The sequence below is a fragment of the Seriola aureovittata genome, chromosome 22, assembly GCF_021018895.1.
Source record: "Seriola aureovittata isolate HTS-2021-v1 ecotype China chromosome 22, ASM2101889v1, whole genome shotgun sequence".
In the NCBI taxonomy this organism is placed as follows: Eukaryota; Metazoa; Chordata; class Actinopteri; order Carangiformes; family Carangidae; genus Seriola; species Seriola aureovittata.
In genome coordinates, this window is record NC_079385.1 from 11,143,901 (window position 1) to 11,165,412 (window position 21,512).

At 41.4% G+C, this 21,512-nt stretch overlaps 1 long non-coding RNA gene across 1 annotated transcript in view; it reads right to left on the reverse strand.

Annotated features, from left to right (window-relative positions):
• The window catches only part of LOC130163336 (uncharacterized), a 93,794-nt gene that overhangs the window by 32,988 nt on the left and 39,294 nt on the right, over window positions 1–21,512 (reverse strand). Inside the window, exon 2 of the long non-coding RNA XR_008826466.1 lies at window positions 7,130–7,277. This is a non-coding gene — a long non-coding RNA (uncharacterized LOC130163336). The remainder of the gene's footprint in view (window positions 1–7,129; window positions 7,278–21,512) is intronic.

Sequence of the window (21,512 nt, forward strand, 5' to 3'; positions counted from 1 at the left end):
GCATATGTACTTAGTACTTGGTTTGGGCCCCTTTTGCATGAATTACTGCCTCAATGCGGCGTGGCATGGATGCTATCAGCCTGTGGCACTGCTCAGGTGTTATGGAAGACCAGGATGCTTTGATAGCGGCCTTCAGCGGCCTTCAGCTCTGCTGCATTGTTCGGTCTCATGTCTCTCATCTTTCTCTTGGCAATGCCCCATAAATTCTCTATGGGGTTCAGGTCTGGCGAGTTTGCTGGCCAATCAAGCACCGTTATCTGATGGTTATCTAACCAGGTTTTGGTACTTTTGGCAGTGTGGGCAGGTGCCAAGTCCTGTTGGAAAATGAAGTCAGCATCTCCATAAAGCTTGTCTGCTGAAGGAACCATGAAGTGTTCTAAAATCTCCTGATAGACAGCTGCGTTGACTCTGGACTCAATAAAGCACAGTGGACCAACACCAGCAGATGACATGGCTCCCCAAACCAACACAGACTGAGGAAACTTCACACTGGACTTCATGCATCTTGGATTATGTGCATCTCCATTCTTCCTCCAGACTCTGGGACCTTGGTTTCCAAATGAGATGCAAAATTTGCTCTCATCGGAAAAGAGGACTTTGGACCACTGAGCAACAGACCAGTTCCTTTTGTCTTTAGCCCAGGTAAGACGCTTATGACGTTGTTTGTTGTTCAGGAGCGGCTTGATAAGAGGAATACGACATTTGAAGCCCATTTGCAGGATCCGTCTGTGTGTGGTGGCTCTTGATGCACTAACTCCAGCCTCGGTCCACTCCTTGTGAAGTTCCCCCACACTTTTGAATGGCCTTTTCCTGACAATCCTCTCCAGACTCCGGTCATCCCTGCGGCTTGTGCACCTTTTTCTTCCACACTTTTCCCTTCCAGCTAACTTTCTATTAATGTGCTTTGATACAGCACTTTGAGAACATCCAACTTCTTTTGCAATTACCTTTTGAGGCTTTCCCTCCTTGTGGAGGGTGTCAATGATGGTTTTCTGCACAACTGTCAGGTCAGCAGTCTTCCCCATGATTGTGAATTCTACTGAACCAGACTGAGAGACCATTTAAAGACTCAGGAACCCTTCACAGGTGTTTTGGATTAATTAGCTGATGAGCGTGTGACACTTTGAGCCTATAGTATTGAACCTTTTCCAAATATTCTAATTTTCTGAGATTTGGAATTTGGGGTTTTCAAAAACTGTAAGCCATGATCATCAAGATTATAACAAATAAAGCCTTGACATATCTCACTTTGCATGTACTGAGTTTATATCACGTGTTAGTTTCACATTTGAAGTTGAATTGCGGACTTGAATGAACTTTTGCACAATATTCAAATTTTTTGAGTTTCACCTGTATGTTATACTTGAGTTTATCTGCTTGAACACCCTGAGAGCTCCAATTGTTCACGCACGAATGATTAAAATGGCACAACAAGCATTTTTCACATTACTTCAAGAGTCTAAAATGCATTTGGTTAGTCTTATTTTTAGTCCATTATTGCCCAATCAACTGCTCATTTCGCACTTTGAATCAAACCCACCAACTAACTGTCATTTATCTCTCACACAGAGAATAAGGGAACCCAATTATGAAACGTCTGATGAAAACTGAGGAATTGTTCACTTTGAAATGCGCCACAGTTCAGGCTTTTATCTGTTGTCTCTCCTATCTCCTCCCTCTGTCACAGAAGAAGCTCTGCATGTGTGTCTGTGTGTGTGTGTGTGTGTGTGTGTGTGTCTGTATGTGTGTGTATTGCAGGCATCTTGTCCCAGGAAAAGCTGATAGGCGATGTGCCACTCATATTGTTAATTTCCCCAAAACTGTTGGCCCCCTGCCAGTGCACTCGCTCACACTCAATCAGCCTCAATCAGCAACATACTAGCAAAAGTGTCTACAGCCCCGACTGTGAGTGTGTGTCTGCGTGTTTGTGTGTGTGTGTGTGTGTATGTGCCTGTTTATCTGTCTTTTTGTTGTCTCATTATGTGATTGTCTTCAAAAGCCCCTTTTTCCCCCAATTCAGCTTCCTATTGTAGCAAAAGTCTTTTCATGATCAAACACTGAGAAGTTCTGATCCAGTTTAGTCACTTTTTAATCTCTTTCACTGTGCTGCTATTTTCAGCTCTGAAGGAACAATTCTAGGCCTTGATTATAATTATAAAGAAATATACAGCAGTATGGTTGAATTCTTCACAATGCAGGGACAGCTGTGGCTCATGTAACGTTCGATGGACAATTGATTTTTGTTTCAGACAAAAATCTTGACATGCATCCAGGATAAATGAGAAACTATCAATTGGGTTTTGTCTTTTAGCAAGTAAATATATACTAATCACGGTTTTTTTTCATGCTTTCATATTAAATTAGGAATGAAATGAGTCAGTAGATGAGGTTTCAGTATGATGAGAAGTTAAGTATTGTCAGCATCAGCAGTTGCCAAGCAAATGGACATATAAAGCGGATAAGGTTACATTAATGATGTGGCAGATGACTACAGGTATGACCACTTTTCTTTCAGTAAGCAAAACACACAGTTTATTTTTGGATGTGGATCTGATCCGAGTATCCACCCCATCCAGATATGTTGAAATGACTGCTTTTTATTTTGACCACAGAAAGATATCAGGGTTCAGTATCCATGTTGCAGTATCATTTGCTTTTCAGTGAATCAAAAGAGGACAGACTGTGGCTGGTGCGGGGGGAAAACCGATGGCTGGTACTGCTGCTGATAACTTGTTTCTATCTCTATATAGTGCATCAAAACACATCTGGACTTTTATTTTTCCCCTAGTTCCACTTAACATCCCTGGATAGCCGCTGTAATCTGGTATGTATTTGTGGTTGGAATGCCAGTCCATAGAGGGAGAGTACATAAAGACTGTTTCTGAGATGGCTGCTCAGAGATTCTTGCACTAGCTGCAGGTTTCAGTGTTTGTTGAGACGCACTCCCACCTTTCTGTTTTTTCCCAAGTGCAACTGGGCATTCATTAAAAACAGGAAGTCCCAGCCAAGCAATCTGGCTGGGCTAAGGTTTTTCTGGCTGTGTTTTATAAGTGGTTGCTAGGTAACCAGGGAGTTAAGTTACCATCTCTCTAACTTTCTCCTATTTTCCTTTTTCTGTTGTGTAGCTTGCATTTAAATAGACCAGCCATTCAGAGGAGAAACATTAGTAACCAATGTATGAGAGTAATGTGAGCTTGTGGAATGTTATGAGTGCAACCTGCAGCATAGCTGCTGAACATAGGGGATCATTTAGCAGCTAAGAATCTATCTGAGATATTTCCCTCTGGAGCTGGGGGTGTCCAGAGCAGAGCTAAAAGGAGGGGGAATAGTGGATTTATATTCGTTAGTCGTCATTCATCATTAATTCAAACGAATGCCAACGATGCTCTGTATCTGCTGGATGCATTAATAGCTACCATCTTCACCATAGCGCCGTTTTAATGTGATAATGTGTTAATGTTAGGTTTTCAGTTTGTGCCACTAAACACATCTGGACTTTTCAGAGATGAGATGCTGAGTTGTGTGTGGCTGCCAATTTATTTAAGCAGTGTTTCTGATAGAATCTTTATAGGTTCTTGGTCTTGTTTGAATGCAGAAAACAACCGTCGGGTGACTGTTCATTAAAGGTCTCATGCATACAATTTTACCTAGATGCAAGAAAATGGCATTGGAAAATGAAAAACATTGAGCATATGGTAGATGGAAATGGTACTACTGAATTAATAACAGCAGCACCAACATGTGTGAAGATGCAGGTGTCACACTGCGGAACAACAGTATAATGTTCTAAACAACCCTCTCATCTATCCATCCATTCCTTTTTCTCACTGCTTGTCAGAGTCAAGCTAAACAAGATAGTCCACATGTCCTTTCTTCCCCAAGTCACGTCCTAAGCCTCCTTTTGAGGGATCTGAGGGCATTCCCAGGCCAGATGGGATATATTCGGATGTGCATTCTGAAAACATAGGTTGCTGCAAATCTGCTCAGTAGAAAAGCACTGTGTGTGTGTGTGTGTGTGTGTGTGTGTATGTGTGTGTGTGTGTGTGTGCATGAGTGAGTGAGTGAGTGAGAGAGAAAGGGAGAGACCCTTAATTAGCCAAAAACATTTGTGAACTGTGTACGCCTCCGCAAATCAGCCAAATTGCAAGAAATATGGTCACAATCTCCCGTCCTGAGTTACAATGTTGAATAACTGTCAGAAGTTTTTGCAGAACATTATGATGTCACAGTGAGGTTGAGCTTTAAATATTTGGATGTAAAATCATCAATCACTTCATTTTATATAGTTAGATATTTGTGTTAAATTGTGTCATAACTAGGATATGAATTTGCGAGTTATGGCCAAATTTGTGTTTTGTGAAGTCACACTGACGGTGACCTTTGACCACCAAATTCTAATCAGTTCATCCTTGAGTCCAAATGAAAGTTTGTGCCAGATGAAATGAAATTGCCTCTGGGCTCATATATTGCATTCAAAAGAATGTGAGGTCACTGTGACCTTGAACTTTGACATTTGCAACCAAATTTTAATCCGATCATCATTTCAGTCCGAGTGGACATTTGTGACCTCTCATATAATATCAACTAATATGGCGCAGCATTTGTCAATAACTTATACTTGAGTAGATTAATTTTTTACACATGATATATCATCGTTGCAAGGTAAAGATATTAATTTCCACACTTGCAGATGAATTCTCTATCTGAACCATCAGTCTTTAACGTGCGGTGCAGCAATGCCCTTACACATATGAACACACGCACAAAGACAATTGCTACTGTTCATGTTTATGTATAAGACAGAGCCAGTCAAGATGTGACTCAGTGGGTCGAAACCTCATCTCCTGCCCATTTCCAGTCTCTGCGAGCCGACATGTCAGTTGGATGTAAGTTAACATGGGTGAGAGCGAGGGCACGCTGTGTCGCTCTGCGTACTGTGTCTTTTGATTGCCTCCTTTGTTCAGCTAAAGACCTGACCCTTCAATCTGTCCCTGCACTGAAAAATACACTTCAAAGAGCAATATGAGACTCCCCTCTTTACAGTTGTATTAGTCATTTTCTAGTACTGAGGATTTTATATTCTAACACATCTGTGTGTGCGCATTTTGCCACTGAATGGTTTTTGAGTGAACGAGAAAGAGTGAAAATTTTAAATTTAACCTCGTTCCATTAAAGCATTTTGTCTACCAGGTGCTTCAGCAGAGGATAGTGTGTGTCATGTCAGTGGAGCACCGGGTGAAAAACCTGTGAAGCCTGTGCTGTAGTCATTAATATAAAATAGTACAGATGGGTCATAATCACCACACTTTTGTGTGTATAGCCACCTACTTTCCCGTGGGCACCTGATTACTCTTGTTGCTATGGATACCATTCAACACTATAATACCGCATCTCATGGAAATTAGTGGTATAGTCAAGTTACCCTGACAAATTCACTATCTACTGTACCAGTGCACGGTGCTTTCAGTGGCTGTCACGATAGGATAAAAACATATAAAGTAGGAGGGGAGTTAGGTTTGAGTATTTCTTCCTCCATGTTTGATACATGTACAGAAGTGAAGCTTTGCTTTTGATCAAATGTTTTCAAGGACTCAAAGGTTTCTTTGTTACATACACAAGGGACATATGTAGTAAAATGCAATATACGCAAATTCTAAATGAAAAACGGGTAAAAAGGTACAAATGCAGTGTGCAGGGCAAAGACAATGTGCTAGAGCAGGCTGAGGGTCTACAGAGATCAGAGGCCACATGGCTTTTTCTTAGTCACTCTGCGTTGGACTTGCGGCTGTACAGGAAGTGTAGAGAGGCTGGATAGCTTGTTGCTGGGCTGGAAAGGATCTGTCATAATGCCGCGAGCTCTGACTCTGCACTTTCTGGTGTATAAGTCCTGCAGAGGGGGAAATATACGCTCAGCCGAGCAAACCACTCTCTGTATGGCTCTATGATCCTGAGCAACAGTTCCTATACTGTTTGGTGATGTCCCCTCTTAGGATGCTTTCCACGGCACCAGAAAGAAAAAGGTCTTAAGACCCCGTCAGAGACTTGGAATTTCTGAATCTTTCTGATGTGGTGAAGGCGTTCCCTCACCTACCTTGCCAACATGTCTGTGTGCACAGACCATGTCAGATTCTTGCTGATGTGTGTAGTCCCTCTGCTGCTCGCTCCCCAAATCTGCAACCGGCTCCTTGGTTTTGCTGACACTCAGTAAAGGGTTGCTGACTTTGATGATGGAGTTGGGGCTCTCTGCACACCTGGGTGTATATCAGGTATTTCATAGTGCAAGTGCAAGAGAACTTGAGAGAGAAAGTGTCTTGCTTACTGCTTGTTTATCCCACATTCATTCCAAGTATACAGTACACTTGATGACCTTCATCAGTATATACCCGATGAAGGTCGTTTAGACCAGAACGGCGTCTAAAATAAACATAATAAAATAACGCAGTACACAGGAAAACAACACTGAGAGTTAGAAAAAGGTTAAAAGCATGAATTTCTTGGCTGCAGTACAATAGTGTAAAAGATTTCCAACATAATTTGACACTGGCCTTGTTCAGGGAACACAAAGGTAGTAAACTTGAAGCATTCAAGCATCGGGCATTGTTAAGATTTTCTATTTGGCTTCTGTGTCTTCAGTGAGTTCTGTGACTTTTGGAGCCTTTTTAAATTCACAAAAACTTTCACCATGAATATAAATATCGCACAATATTTTTTTTCTCAAACCAGAAGACCTGTTTCTCACAGATACAGACTCTTTGCTTGATGACAGAATTCATGACCCTTAGAGAGTGAGATTCTGTAGCTTTTGTTTGCCATGTCATTCATTTCTAGGTCACTGGGAGGACTGAATGCTTGATTGAGCTTGAGACGTGCTCAGTGAAGGATCTCCACATCACCATTCCCATGTGTGTGTGGATGCTTGTGGATGTGTGTGTTTGTGTGCAGTGAAGCAAAGGAGCTCCACCCCAAATCCAAAAGGCACACACACACACACACACAATCTCTCTACTACACGTTCAACTCTGCAGGTATGAAATCTCATGTCTCAAGCTCAGCACACACGCCCACACATACACACACACACACACACCACCCATTGCTTTCAGTGCAATAGAACGCAGCCCTCCTTTACCTGCTGTCACTTTCCATCTCGGAGCTTTGAGCTGCTACTTTGTTGAAGCTCTTCGGCTGATGGGAATCCATTTCACTTCAAAGGCCTTTTCTCCTCTCTCCTCCTCCAGGGCCAAGTCTGAACTGCAGGTCAGCACATCAGGGTCGGCCTGTTAGGGACACGACACATTGGATGTCAAATGAAATGTAAAGATCTGCTGGCAATGCATTCTATAGCTCATACCCTGCACACATTCCTAATTCATAGGATATACAGGACTGAGACTTGTTCTCATCAGTATTGCGGCAGCAATATGTACAATCACTGCAGTATCATTACAGTCAGTCATTCAGAGTTTCTGTTATGTCACACATACTATACATTACAGTAGCTTGTATTGCTCTTACTAGTGTTTATACATTATTGAATCCTAAAATCTTGTTTTCTAAAACAACAAAAAAATACTTTAAAACATATCTGACTGTGGAGTTTCAAGTACAAGTACAAGTACAAGTAACAGCATATTTCACAATGTGTTTCTATGCATTATTTAGAGAATGATCATTTGCCTACTTCAGTTTAAGATGTTTAAATGTGTCTCAGTCCTCCAGCAAGGCAACATTTAAATTCTGGCTGCAAATGATGGAAGGCCAGCAAGCACGTTAAATATGCAACCCTTCAGCAGACTATAATGGCTTGGCTCACTGTACAGACACTATCAGATATCTGAATTTCTACTCAGTCAATATTTGAAGGATTTTTATGGGGGGGGGCCTCAGTCCAGAATGAGATATCTACTGAATATCAAACATTCCCACAAAACATATACTGGCAAATTATTTCGAAAAAAAAGCATTTGAGCAAAGTGACTCCTACATTACAAAAAGTACAAAATAAAAAAACACTTGTTTTTGTTTAACACCCATGTACTCAGATGGTAAAGAAGCAGGGTGGTTTAAACAAAATATACTGCTGACAAAACACAAACTTGACAGTAGTTCACATTAAATAAGGTCTTGTGATGAGCACAGCTCAGAAAGAGGAGAAAAATGAGGAGAGAATGTAAATGAGCCGCTAATTATGCACCAGAGTTGCTCAAAGTAAGTACAAATATAGAAATGGTGAAACTAAAAAGTGGTGTGCAAATGGGTTTATATTTGTTTGTTGTTTTAATGGATTTTCACTTCCATAAATAATGAGAAAATAATTAGCCCTATACTTACAAAATGCTAAGCACTTATTTGCAACTCTGCCCTTTTCATTTTGATCATTTTAATTTGACCATACACTTAAATTCAGGCAAGTATGAGGACAAAGTTTTACGAGGCAGACTAAAATAAACTACCTTGAAATGTTCAGTCCCTCTGCAGATTATCCTTGTTTAGTTCAGAGGATAGGCACTATGAGAGCTTTGTCTGGGTTTAGCTCCAATTAGGCCGTCCTATTCCAGATTAAGAGATCAGAGGAGAAACTCCCCCAATATCCCCAGGTTTTATGTCAAAGGCTCTTTAGGTTGTACACGAAGTCTCTCAGACAAAAGAGAGAGATTCTGGAAAGCCTCTTAGAAGTAAGTGACAGTCAAGTTTTGTTCTGTCTGCAGAAACTCCGAATTGACAAAGTTGGGTCAGTTTGGCCCTACATGTAGTTCACATGTCTTGGCTTATTTCACTCTCTTTCTCATGCTGTGGAAACAGGTGCTTTTGGCACTATGACTCCACCTGAGCACACGGCCTGCCACGGTTTGATAATCTAATTACATACGAGCCAGTAACCACTTCACCTTGAACATAAAGCTGATCACTCTAATCAGCTGGCAGAACAATGTAAGTAAAGAATTTACACTTTTAAAAAGGAGGCAGCTCAACCTAAAGGTGTCAGTTAATCACAGCGATCTACAGAAGTGAAACACCAAAACTGCAAATAGCTACAGCAAAATGTCAGCTCTAAAAGTTCAGTGTTTACCTCATTATCGCTACATCTAACTGCCACACGGCAACAGTCACATTAGCAGTAAGCAGATGCTGCCTTGCAGTGCTGTCAGACAACTTTTCTCTGCATCACCATTACAGGGAAGTCTCTGGGGAAATCAATGAACGCATTAACCAGGCTTAAAGATGAATAAAATGTAGTGTATTGGGGAACATATAGAGTGGGTGGTAGGGATGATGCATTTAAATGGCAAGTCTTGTCCACCCTTTCAGTCACCAACTGTTTTCTGACACGCTGATGGTTTGATTACTTTCTGCAGCACCCACTGTGCCTCCAACTTTGCTGGCAAGGAAGGACACTCACAGGCATGTGCAAAGAAGATGACATGCATGCATGAAAACATGCTGTGATTGCAAAGCACAAAGCACACACACACACACACACACACACACACACACACACACACACACACAAGCTCCCAAGAATCCCAGGAGTTACAATTACAAACACTGTCAGACTACACCTACTCATCTCTGAGAGGTAATTACTTTACTCACCACAGTCATCTTACCCTTTGAGCCTTAATATAGAACTTCACATTCTGACAAACTGCTGTATTTATTGTTTAAGGCACCTGAGCTCAGTCATACTCAGAACTGTAGCTGGAATATGGGAGGCTGGAAATTATCCTCAGCCTACGCAATCATATTGTGTTGCAAACCAAATACTGGACACATTGCTCACTCGCAGCATTCTGCTGTTCTATCACTATTAAATCAATACGGTGTTATTGTCATTTCAGAGGAACTATAATTTCTGTTGTTTCGACTCATGCTTTGTCCTTAGGTTTGATAAATCAATAATGTTCGGAAAGTCTCTCCAATGTTTGTTTATTTGAAGAGAGATGTATGTACTTTTATGTGGGGCCCGGCAGGAAGAGCTGTCGCTGTTTGTCTGTACACTGAAAATCAAGCCTGTTGTGGTGAACTGCACATGCTGCAGCGTTCTCACATCTTAGGTGCATTGTGCCCTCAAATTAATTAAATTCAATGCACCCGAGGAATTCAAAGATGGCTGCGAAAGCAAAATGTGACAGCGTATGAGTCTGGAAGGGCTTGTAAGATTTGTAGCATCTTTAATTGCTCGTGCTATGTATATAATAGCTGTTAATACACACAGCTGGATGATGGCTTTAAACTGCAAGTGTTCATTGCTGTTCCATGTCTGTTTTGAGAATTATATATCTTACAATCTAACATGGTTACATAAAGACTAAAACAGATCAAATAAAAATGATTTTTTAAAAAAGAGGTGTTGAATGTTTCTCTTTTCTTGCAGTAACACCTACTACCCTTCTTTTAGATATTATAATGGACTGCAGAAGCATGGGAGTTATTTCGCATTTGTTTTGTCTGTTGAGTCAAATAACAAAGCTGGTCTGATCTCGTCTGTGATAGGGGCAGTTCACAGCAAACAACTAGTCCACCCACCCAGCGACTGCCAAAATAACAGGCTGTACAGGTGCCAAATAAAAAGGGGGTACTTATACGTCAATCTGTGATTTAGGATAAAGAAAAACCGCAGATGTGTTTTTTTGTTTTGTGAGTCTTGCGACACTTAAAACAAAGACAAGTTTATATGTTTGACTGCTGCCAGCAAACCCTTGTACGCTAGAACAGATGCATTTGTTTAACAGCGTCCAAGATTAATAATCTTGCAAGTGTGAGCAGCTACAGCTCAAGGGTTCCTCACTAAAACACTCAAACTCATACCAAACAAGACGTACTACAGCTAACTGATACACCACCTGCAACCTGTCTGACACTGTTTACATGTAATAGGGTACTGGGGGCCTGTGGAGTTTTGATTTGCTCTGCTGACCTGCTGGCCACGTGTAGCTAAAGGTGGCGTTATTTTTGGTTGTGAGAACACATCTTTGGTTCCCTCTGCAGAATACTGGTGACCAGATTTGGTGCAATAGACAGCATCAAACCTGAAAAAATGTTTTCAGAGTCAGCAGTCTTGAGTCTGTTCACGCAGCGGGATAATCTGCACCAACCACTGTGCAGCCATAGGGAAGACTTATGGTAGTCTACTCTGTCTGGAACTTGAGTCGCACATCTTTTACTGAGAACAGTTAATGAATGAATACATTGCATAACACTTTCTCATTTTGACCAAATTACAAATCTTATTAATTAAACTAGTTTCATTTGCTTGGCTGAGGAGTTAATGAATGGAAACTCTGCTGTGGACACACACTCATACACACACACACATGCACGCAATGTTGTCTCTCATACACTCGCACACACACCACTATGCTCCTCTCTCTCTCTAGCTATGCAGAGCCCAGATGACTGGGGGAGAGTGTGTGGTTACCAGTGTGTCTTTTTGTCTTCTACCTCCGTTGCTTTATTGGTTTCTAGGAAATAGACAAAGGACCAGTAACTTTAAAAACCCTCATGTGACAGATTAGAGATTGATTGATGGATATTTGTGCGTGAAGGACAGTTACAGATGGACACCTGCTGCTGACTACTTGATGGAGCCCTTCTAATGAACAGTACTTATTGCCATGGAAACCCTACTACACACACACATACACACACTTATACACTCACACACACGGTGGAGCCTGCAGACTGATCATTAGAGCCCAGTGATCTTTCTCCTCTGTGTCCTCTCCGACCCCCATTGCCCTTCCTTTGAGATCCAAGCAAATTGCACCCCTCCCTTTATCATATCCTTCTTCTCTACCTCCCCTTCCATCAGCCCCCTGATTGCCTGTAATGGTCCTTCATATCCTCCCTCCCACTTTTCATTCCCTCCACATTGGTATCTTTCACACCCCTATCCCTCATATCCTTTTGAACTATCTCTCCCCCCTTATCTGTCCATCGCTTCCGCATTTTCTGCCACTACCTTCATGGATTTATCCTCCTCTCCTCATGCCCTGTAGTCCATCCATCCATCCCTTCATGTGACTCTTTTTCCTCTTTCACCCCTCCACCCATCCATCTCCTCCAATAATTACTCAGTTGGAGGTTTTAATTAGAGAAAGAGGAGGAGCCGTCTGGTGCAGCAGAGCCCTAATTGAAACCCCAATTAGTCTCCTCTGGTTGTCAGTGTGCTGAGGGAGCCGCCACTCTGCCGAATATCAGATTTTCATCAGTAGGTGAATTTTCTGAAGTGATTACTTTGACTTTTAATAAAATGTATTAGGGTGGTAAATCAAAAGTGCAGGCAAGAAACGGTCTCCCTTATTGCTAACGATTATAATTGCCTCAAGCAATCTGCCTCAATCTGCTCTGGAAATTACCAGCAGGAAGCTGTGGCAATTGGACGAGACAAACAAAACAACAAAAATTCACTAAGGTAACTTGTTGCCGTGGTGATTACCATAGTGATGGCAAAGTCGTAGGAGAAGCAGCCGCTCTAGTTTTGGGGAGGAGGTAAGTGTGGTACAAAGGCAGGGACTGAAAATGCTTTGTGTGTTTGTGTGTGTGTGTGTGTGTGTGTGGGTGTGTGTGTGTGTGTGTGTGTGTAAGGATCCTAACCTAATGCACTCAGTATGGTCTACAATTAACTAGCTGGCTCAAAGCCGTAAGTGGGACAATTACACACACATTCAGTCTTTCTCCCTCTTTCTGTCTCTCCCAGTCATACAATCATCGCAAGAATTTTTTGGCATGTATACACCCAGCTGATGCTTCGTGAAACCCCTCCCCCAAGCAGTGATTGTCCAATCAAAGTTTAGCAAACTTAGCAAGGCATAACAGGCCTGTCAAGTTTCAGATACTGTGGCAAGAATGACAGTCCTAATTTAAAGAGTTTGCCTTCTAAGCCGCAAATATTCACGTACGCAGTTAGTTAGCTAATGAAATGCTCCTTGGCTTTAGAGTTAGCGTTGAGTTAGTTTAACTGTAAAAAGCTAAGGACATTTTGTGGGGCTACAGGTTATGTAAAAAAAAAGTCAATTTGTCTGTGTGGAAGATGGTCCTGGATGCTACTACATCAGAGTTGAGTCTAATATCAGCAGCACTATTGTAGGCTATATGTCTTCTACACAGAGCTTCTAGCTTTAGCTTCAGTCTTTTAGCATGATACCATCTATGTAGCCATCAATCATATTCCATCATCATATTCCAGACAGCGTGTACATGGCTCTTGTTTTAAAACGAGTCAGCAGAAAACACTAGAAAGCCCAGTTAAGACAGCGATTTCAACCAACTAATGGAGCTAAAGGTTGCTTAGCTAGCTAGCTATAGATGATAAAATCTGCTAGCCACAGAACTCTTTTCAACCAGAGCTAGCTAGATATGAGAAGCCTGCTTTTGTTTACTTTTATCGGGAATTAGGGATCCACTGTTTGACAAATTATTATGTATTTCGAGTGGTATATACGTGCTGCACGAGGACGGAAAGCTTGATAGATGTAGCAACAGTAACATCCATTGTGGTCTAATCAATAAACACCATCCATCAAACCCTCACTCAAAAGTACTCGAGGTCACCAAACCCTTAACACACATGTTCCGCCTGACCGACGCAAAGACATGCACACACTCTTCCCTCCATCCTTCTCTGTGACATCCAGCAATACACATTCGCATGAATGCTCCCATCAACAAACACACATACACACACACACTTGTTAAGCCTTCCCTCTTCCACCCCCTGTTGAGTCCAGCCCAGACAGACCCGGCTCAGTCCTATCTGCCTCTGGATTTGGCTGCAGACAGCCGCAGAGCAGAGCAGAGCAGAGCACATCCTGATAAGCTCCCATTGATTGGCTTCAGACTGGCTGAAAGGCAGAACACATTGTCGCCTCTTTCTTTCTCCACACACACGCACACACACACACACACACACACACACACACACACACACACTGGGGATAAGAGAAGGGAAAGAGAAGGGGAAGAGAGAGATGAAGGGAGTGGGGGGTGATGGAAAAGAAACAAAATTCACAATGACAAAAGCGAGACAAATCAAGAATAAGGGGCAGGCTAAATTGTTTGGGCAGACACTGCAGCTGGAGAGACAGACAGAGAAAGGGAAAGAAAGGAAGATGGATGCAATTCTGCAGGTAGAAGTGTGGGTCAAAAGGAACTGAGAATAAGACGATATGCATTTCAGTCCAACAGAGAGAAAAAGACAGAAGACAAAGGAACAAACAGGCTGATGGAGAGCTAATCAGAGACCACCAGGCAGGCAGACAGTCAAAGAATAGGAGTTGGAAAAACATGTGAAATGGAGAGAATCTAATGAAAGTAACATGTCAAGACTCTAATAATGGAGGTAAGGCTTGGGCCAATTAATGATGGGCCTTCAATCCAAATTCAAAGTCTGAAAAGCTGGGAAATTATTTATGGCATTTAAAATTCACAGTTCTGACCATTAATTATAGCTCCCTCTTTCAGACACATCATTCTAAGACAAGCACTTGTCATTTCTGTCAGCACGGGGCCGTCCATGTTTGCAAAATCAAATTGAATAGCAGCATTTTAGCATCATTTGTGTAGCCAGGAAAATACTGCAAGAAAAGGCCAGATTCAAATCCTCAACTTTGTGAAAATGCAATCTGTGCTGTAACCCGCTGCGTCACAAGGACGCCTCCAAATGGAAAGATGGGATTGTAACAGAGGGAGTGGGCCCCTTCTGTTCCTGAGGTGTGACTGCATGATTGTTCCACTCGGCACCAAGCTGCGGCAGACGGAGTCCTCCTGGGGAGACGGCAGCTGATGGAGGGACTAACTGCATTGTTGCACCGGCGGGAGAAGACAAGGGGAAGGATCATGGAGAGGGGGGTAGAATTCAATATCAAGTCTCTCAACTTGAATTTTTGTAGGTCTTGTGTCTTAAGAATTTCCATCTATCTTGTGTAAGTAACAAGGCACCAACAGTTTTTGTAGTTGAACTCAAACCACAAAAGGATCACAGGTTTACACGCCATTACTGTCATTTCCTGGTTTTAACACTGCTATAATCAATGTTTTTGCATTAACGGTGCATCAAATGAGTGTGTAATGTGATAGAGGTTACTCATAGTGGCAAACCCACATAGAAATACCATCCCACTCCTGCACGCTCCTCTCAGCTCCACGGAGCGCTTCGGCATCTTTCAGCTCATCGGGCAATTTTACTGTTATCATTCAACATCACAGCTATTACCAGTGTCATTTCCAACCACCACAGGCAAGCTAGCGTCAGTGCGAAGCTCTAAAAAAAAAAAAACCTGACTGGACACCAACTGACAAACAGCAAACACACGGTTAGTGCAGCATATTTCGGAAACCATGTTTACATGTGTAAAACACAGAACCGGCAGGCTCCAAAAGCGCAATGATAACCTGGATACTAGTGTGAAAGTAACCACTAGTGTGCACTCAGTATTTTCTACCGTGTAACATTCACTTCTCTTACTGTATGAAAACTCTGTCGCATATCTTACAGTCAGTAATTCAGGTTAGTGTGGCTTCCAGGGAACCAGCGTTGAAAGCCAGCCGGAGGGTGGGTGTGTGTATATATGTGTCTGTGTGTGTTTGTACAGGCTACGTGTTAAGTCTCTTTATGCATCCACATTATGGGGACAAAAACCAAGTCCCCCAAAACATAAATCATTACATTTTAAGGTGAAGACATGTTTTAAGGTTAGAGTAGGTCTCCAGGAAATGAATTTAGGTGAATGCAATGTCCTCGGAAGTCATGGAGATACAATCGTGTGTGTGTGTATACAAAGAGGAAGTTGTGCCCTCTAGACAGAGAGAAAACAGCAGGGTACCTTGGCATAACCTCTCTTCCTTGCTTTCACTCTCCTTCCCATAAGACTTCCTCACTCTTCTTCCCATATCTTCCTCTCTCTCTCTCTCTCTCTCACACACACACACACACACACACACACACAGACACACACACACACAGACACACACACACACACACACACACACACAGAGAGACATATGTATACACACATGCTTGTTGTTATTCCTGACACACAGTATCTCTTAAAGAAAGGCTAACCTGCCAAAAGGTATGAAGAACAAAATCCCAAAACACAGTCGATACTACTGACGGACTCGCTGCAGTGCAACACTGCAGCTGCACTGTTCTGTTTCCTTTTTGTCACGCTCAGTTTGTGTAGCAGTCATGGTTGGAGGGTTACATTGGATTGTCCTTGACTGTCCTGTTCGACTGTCCCTGTTTTGGTTCCAGCACAGCCTACAGGGTTTTAAACTCTTCTCCATTCATCGTAAAGCTGTTTTTTTTTTTTTTATTATTACATTGGTTTCTCATACTACTGTGACAACTTTATCATCGCTACTGTCACACATCAGCGTTGTCACTCAAGTCCTCCACTTTTCACATAATAATATATTTTTCGTCAGGTCATGTCAGAACAACACCTGCAGGCTTTTCTGATTGCAGGTGTTGGAGGGAAAAAAAAACAAAAACCTGCCTACTCTTTTCATAGGCTTCCCACAATGCCTTGCGGCGCCCCTGCAGCACTGCACTGTATTGCAATGTGCTATATGCAGTGTCATGCATCACAGGACATGAAGTGATGCTCAACTTCAATTTGGATAACATTTAAAAAAATGCATCATAAAACTCAATATTTTGAGCTGCTCCTTTGACTTTGCCTCCGTGTGTCAGTTCTATACAAAAGGTGACTGTGATACTCTGCTCTCTCGTTAAGGTGACGGTGACCCTCCTCTCTCCTGTCATGGCTGTCTCAGTATGTGGACGATTCATCCAAGACAACATCGTCTGTCCTGCATTGTCACAATTTCCAGACATGATCATTTTTATAGACATCTGCTAGCGTCATTGCAAAACTGATGGCGCACTGAAATGTTAATGACCTGGATCTTTAGTGGTCCGACTGAATGGCTGTCTATAATACCACCAAGTGCCCAGAGAGTGGATTGCTATTTGCAACAGGGAATAATGGCCTTAGTTAAAATCAATGGTGTAATCGGCTGAGGACAGTCCAATCAAAAAATGTCTCCTTTTGTTCCCAAAAAGAATTGATTCCAGAAAATGTAGCTTTCAGTTCTAAATCCCTCTTTATTACCACATTGTTACTTACATCCCTCAGTGCATTATTTATATCTTTTCTTTTAAATTTAGTTCATTTCAGAGAAGAGCTGTAATCTAGTGGTAACTAGTGGTCACTATGTAGTATGTCTGCTGCAAATAATAATAGAAACGGTTCTATACACATCTGTATGCAAATACATTATTAATATTTGTTGGCTCTGACGGAAATTAATGGTTAAATGCTGCTGGCAAAAGTGTGAGCTAGAAAATTAAAAAGCTGACAGATGTGACTCTGAGAACTCAGAATAAAGTCAGTAGAAATTGAGCAAAAGATGTGTTTGTTGTGATGTATTTTTCAAGTGTAATGATGGGGTTTTAGGCGTAGCTGATGGTTTTAACAAATGCAAATTTTGAATTGTGTTGCAATTCGATTTTGCTTTTATTCCTGGTGAAATACTGGATACTTTACAATATGTGAAGGAAAAAAATACTCTATACTAAGACTATAACCTGTGATGAAGGGTCACAAGCACATACTGCTCAATGTGTCCTGTATTACAGTGGAGACACTGTATGTCTCACTTATATTGCCTGGGTTCCCAAACAGTCAGCGGAGCATGAAGAAGCGAGAATAAGCTCTTAAATTGTCCAGTACAAGAGTGTAAAGTGGGACGATGGCTACATCTTCCAGACAGCACGGATGTAGAAACAGGATGTTTACGCCTCAGATCTAGTCTGCATCTTCTCCCTCCTCGCTCTTTCTTCCTCATGGCTCCCGGGCTTGTGTCTCGCACAACTATCTTCACAAGGACACACGCGCACACGCAGACTCCTCTAGCACAAATGTCAGCCAATATTTCACATTCTCTTCCCCAAAATGTCAATGCCTTGGACAAAGCTTGTCTGCACTTCCTGCCGCACTGGCTGTCTGCCGGCCTGCGTCCCACCTACATCTGTTGTCACTGCCTGACATTTCACATGCTCGGGGTCGCAGGACAAACTCACCGGCTGAATATTCCTGAGGTGTGTCAGGAAAGGTTAGGTTGGGCGGACTATGGCATGAAAGTAAAACACACTGAATGCATAAAATATCGAGCCAGTCATCATTTTTCTCTTAAAAAAGAGATCACAATGGTAGGAAAGGCGGATATTGACAAGCAGCGGAGAGACAAGATATTTTAAGCTTTAAGACACCCAGCATGTGGATTGTGTTAAGGGGCTGCATTGTATTTGATTATATTTCAAGTCTGACTTCAGTATTGACAGAAAACATGCTGATCTGGACCAGAATTGACCTGAGAGGGCAGAAAACTACACTTGGCTCCAGGCTGTTTTTCTTTTAATCAGGCATTGTTACAGCTCAGTTTCCCAAAGGATTATATGCACATTGGATGACTAGGCAGAAGACAATTAAAGTCTAGTGACATTATTTACTGTAGTGGGGTGAGGAGTAAGCATGAGGAGGTAGCATTTTTAACTTTGATGCCAGACACACATTCTGTCTCAATGAATGACTTATTCAGGTAGTTACCATGCATGCATATACAAACTAATAACAATGTTGGTGCTGAGCATTTGAAAACTTCTTCATTGGCTGTAACCTAGGCTTTTAAATGTGTAGTATTAATGTTCTGAGAGTGAGTATTCTGCACATCTTTATTAAACTTTATCTGACATAATATCTATACCCATTTTTTTTCAAGTTCAAAAGTCTGCTCCAAAAAATGAAGCAATCCCTGAACAATTCCTGGTCTCAGAGAGCCCAGCTGTGAAACACGGTTAAGTACAATGGACTTGGGGCGTCGTGTAGCGTAGTGGTCTAAGCAGGCGCCCCATGTGTAGAGGCTACAGTCCAAATACAGTCAAAATAAAATAAAAAGTAAAATGGACTTTGGTTTGCTCCATATCAGTGATTGAAGGTGATTGGATTTCTGTTGTTTTATAACAGGTTGAAGTCTAATATGAAGTTAAACCTCTCGGTGGTAACAATGACTTTTTACAGATTTGTTAATGCACAGCAAAAATGACATAGAAACCACGACAATTTTCATATTTAATGTAATAATGTTTTATGGCCATGTCTGTATTTTGTCCCCTCCATCAATCAGTTTGAAGAAGAGGGTTAATCTCAACAAAATATTTCCATTACATTAACTCATTTGGCAGATGCTTTTATCCAAAGCGACTTATGAGCGACAGGCATCACTGAAGCTTCAGTGCCTTGGCGTAAGTACTAAGTACTACATCTATTCAAGAAGAGCAAGGAGAAACACAAGTATTACTTATATAATTTGTCAGTCAAAATTAAGACGTGCCGTGATTCTATAACAAAGTATTACATTCACGATTTACAATGTCCACACAATGTAAATTCATTGGACTAAATTCAATCTAAAGAAAGAAAACTGACTCTCGCATTTCATCAAGTTAAAGTGAAACTGCACGCCTGATCCAATAATTGTTCAGGTAGATCTCAGCCAATCACAGCATTAAAAACATTCTAACACCAGTAACACAGACATTTTGACTTGTCAAACATTATTAGTAACGGTAATAATGGCTAAATTACATTTGAGTGTGCATGCTGGATGGCTGACTCACTGTGTGACTTGCTGGCACAACCAACAATGAATACAAGAGAGCCATCGTTAATGTTATTAGCTACAGCTGTGCTTTACCTGCTATGACGAATCAAACTATCTGCTGCTGCTTTGTGCTATGTCTCTTTCATACTGCATTGAATTGTTGTTAATAGACTTTCTTCACTGAGACAAAGAAATTAGTGCTTATTAAGCCCCAAACTGAGCAATAATAATGTCAACGATTTCTTGCTTCTATATATACAGTATAAGATTAGTCCTTTTGCTTATTATTGAGAAAAAAAAGGCAATACTTCCAATAAGGCTGTATTTTTTTTTTTAAAGTAATCATCGGCTTGATTGATTTTTCTCTCAGATCGAGATGATGAATGGTTATTTTTGTTCTGAGCGCAGTCATAAGATCTCATAGGTCTAGATGAGTCAAACCTGTTATGAGAGGAAGAGGAGAAATCTCTCTATCCATCTCTCTGCTCTCTCCTTTGCTCCGTCTCTCTCCGTCTCTGCCTCTCGATACCTCACGCCCACATCCTTTCAGTGCAGAGTGTGCGGCGCTGCATTTTTCCTGTCTTCATTTGGACACTGATTTCTACTCGGATACATCTCTGTTTGATTTAAATTTAGCTGAGAGATGCATGACCTGCAGATGCTGTGCCTGCAATTGCTGTTTGGCCCTGACTGGGATTTTATAGGCTTGTTGTTTTCGCTGCGTCTTACTCACTTCATTCTTTTTATTTCTCTCTTTACATCCTTTGTTATCCTGCTATGGTGCTTTTAAGGCATTTCTGCTCTTTCAGGCAGTAGAACAGACGACATGATGATGATGGAGTAATGGGATGCAAGTGTGATGATGCGTTTGTGCTGTTTTGCTTTATAATGGTACTTGACTAAAAAAAAAAAAAAACATCCACTTATTTATTTCTGAGACAAACACAACACTGTTTCTCACTTCTGTGGCCAAAAACTCAATTATTGTGGTCCACTTAAAAGTCTGATTTTTATGCTAATTACAAAACCGTGGAATTTATTCATTGTTCCACACTGAAATCATTTGGATAATTACAAACATTAAAAGCCACTAAAAGATGAAAAATATTCCCTCTCTTCAGCGCCAGACACTCAAGGACACTGTTTTAGCATGTGCATGGGAAGGACATGCCATCTTTGCACATCAGTGGGCACCTTAACAAATTAAACATGGGGATATTTGGAGGGTTTTACAGAAGGTAGCACACAACTACTTTATGCAAATGACAAAAAACAAACACTACGTTCAGCCAATTCAGCACAAACTGCTTCATAATATCCACTGTGACTGACATGCAAACAAAAGCCACCGTATCAATTGTCAACTTCCCCTTTGACAGGTTCAATTGACAGAAATGTGCCAACATGGCATCTCTGAATTGCTTTTAGAAGTTTTCTGATGAAAATGAAACAAAAGTATTTTGATTAACGGGAAGTTCACAGTCCCACTGGTAAAACAGTAAGACAGTGCAAAAACCTCCTTGGCTCGTCTGTGTTTGACATCCCTATATATGCAGAATATATACAGAGCTTCATCACACCATCACAGCCTGCCTATATTTCCCCTGCATTCTACTTTTTTCTTCTTAGCCCCATTTAAAAAAAAAACTAAATTAAACTGATGGTTACAGTCACTGCTCATCCTCCATCTCCTTTAATTCTCAGGTTCCCTTCCACCTCTACCTTTAACTCACCATTTGAATAGATTAGTCTAATCCACACACACACACACTTCACCAATCCACCACCACCACCACACACACTTCAAAGTATCATCACACACACACACACACACACACACACAC